The sequence below is a fragment of the Nuphar pumila genome, chromosome 6 (assembly GCF_984573655.1).
Source record: "Nuphar pumila chromosome 6, dmNupPumi1.hap1.1, whole genome shotgun sequence".
In the NCBI taxonomy this organism is placed as follows: Eukaryota; Viridiplantae; Streptophyta; class Magnoliopsida; order Nymphaeales; family Nymphaeaceae; genus Nuphar; species Nuphar pumila.
Window position 1 is genome coordinate 18068688 of NC_143254.1, and position 1842 is coordinate 18070529.

Genomic DNA, 1842 nt, shown 5'->3' on the forward strand with positions numbered 1-1842 from the left:
TTCTAGGAAGTTATAGAGAATGACCCACAAATATCTGTATAAATGAGTTCTAAGACATATGTACTTATGGTGGTACCTATTTTCCTTATGTTTGTTTGTTTCTATTTTATGCACTCAACACAAACCTAAAAGTTAGTGAAAATAAGAAAATCAAGAATTTCATTTGCACTACAAGAAAATTGTTAATTAGCGACGGAAATTAGCGACAGATTTTTCCCGTCGCTACTTAGCGACAGATTAGCTAGAGATAGAATCTGTCGCTAATTTGCGACGGATTAGCGAAGAAACGACTTTTATCGCTAATCTGTCGCTACTTAGCGACGGATTAGCGACTGCATGTTTTTGTCGCTACTTTTGATTACAAGAACACCATTTTAGCGACGGATTTAGAGAGGGAACTCTGTCGTCGCTAATCCGTCGCTCATTAGCGACGGATTAGCGACAATATATATTTCGTCGCGGTTTTTGTATTTTGATTTAGCGACGGTTTAGCGACGGAATGTTTCCGTCGCTAAGCCGTCGCTAAATATCGCGTAAATCCCTAATCCCATCCCTCTTTCTCTTTTCCCTGTTTCTCTGTATTGCTCCCTCCCACCCGTCGGCTCTCGCCACCGTCCGGCCACCGCCGCTCGCCAGCCGCCGCTCCCCGTCCACCGCTCGCCAGCCGGCGCTCGCCAGCTGCCGCTCCCCGTCAACCTCCCGCCACCGTCCGGCGAAGCGCAGGTAATATTCTTCTTCTTCTTCTTCTTCTTCTTCTTCTTCTTCTTCTTCTTCTTCTTCTTCTTCTTCTTCTTCTTCTTCTTCTTCTTCTTCTAAACGCAGGGGGTACGCCCCTTCCCTGCCGGAAACGGAGGGGGTTTAACCCCCTGCCGTGCTTTCCGGCAGGTGGGGTCGACCCCCTGCGTTTCCGGCAAGGGGGGTCGACCCCCTGCCTATGGCGGTGCCGCACTGCCGGCCTCCAGCCCGATCCGGAGGAGGAGGTTCGCCTGTTGTGCATCTTCAACGCGCGGTCCCGGTACATTCCGCCGCTGCTGCAGGGGTACTACGGCAATGCCTGATAGTAATCCCGGCAGCTGTCTCGATAGCGGCGAAGCTCTGTGCGAACCCACTAGGTTATGCGGTGGAGCTCGTGAAGAAGGCCAAGGAGGAGGTGACAGACGAGTACATGAGGTCAGTGGCGGACCTCATGGTGCTCAAGGGCCGGCCTAACATCACGGTGGTCCGCACCTTCGTGGTCTCGGACATCAGGCATGCCGGGTTCAGCGAGCTGGACCTCGGCTGGGGAATGCCGGTGTACGGCGGTCCAGCCAAGGGCAGTGACGGCCCAATCCCCGGCTTGGTTAGCTTCTACGTCAACTCCAAGAATAACGAAGGGGGAGAAGGGATGGTGATCCCGATTTCCTTGCCTGCTCCAGCTATGAAGATCTTTGAACGGGAGCTCAAAAAGATGCTGTACGGACCCGCCCCGGATCAAAAGTCCACAGAACCTGTTTTTATCTTATCTGCTTTGTGAATAAAGATCAATTCATTGCCAAACAAATTTGTTATGAGATACCTACGTTGCCTATGTGATCTGTTTTGAAAAGAATTTTTGTTATGGATACCTATGCTGCCCATGTGATCTCTTTTTAAAAAAAATTTGTTATGAGATACCTACGTTGCATATGTGATCTGTTTTGAAAAGAATTTTTGTTATGGATACCTATGCTGCCCATGTGATCTCTTTTTTAAAAAAAAAAAAGTTATTATGTGATCTCTATGTTGTCCATGTGATTAGCTTGAAAAAAAATTTGTAATATGTGTATATAAGATGTCCATATGGTTTTAAGTGTAGTTTGCATA

The 1842-nt window shown here is 48.1% G+C and overlaps 1 pseudogene; it reads left to right on the forward strand.

Moving 5' to 3' along the window:
* The first annotated feature begins 934 nt into the window (after window positions 1-934).
* On the forward strand, window positions 935-1513 carry LOC149834169 (benzyl alcohol O-benzoyltransferase pseudogene; annotated as a pseudogene).
* The last annotated feature ends 329 nt before the right edge of the window (window positions 1514-1842 follow it).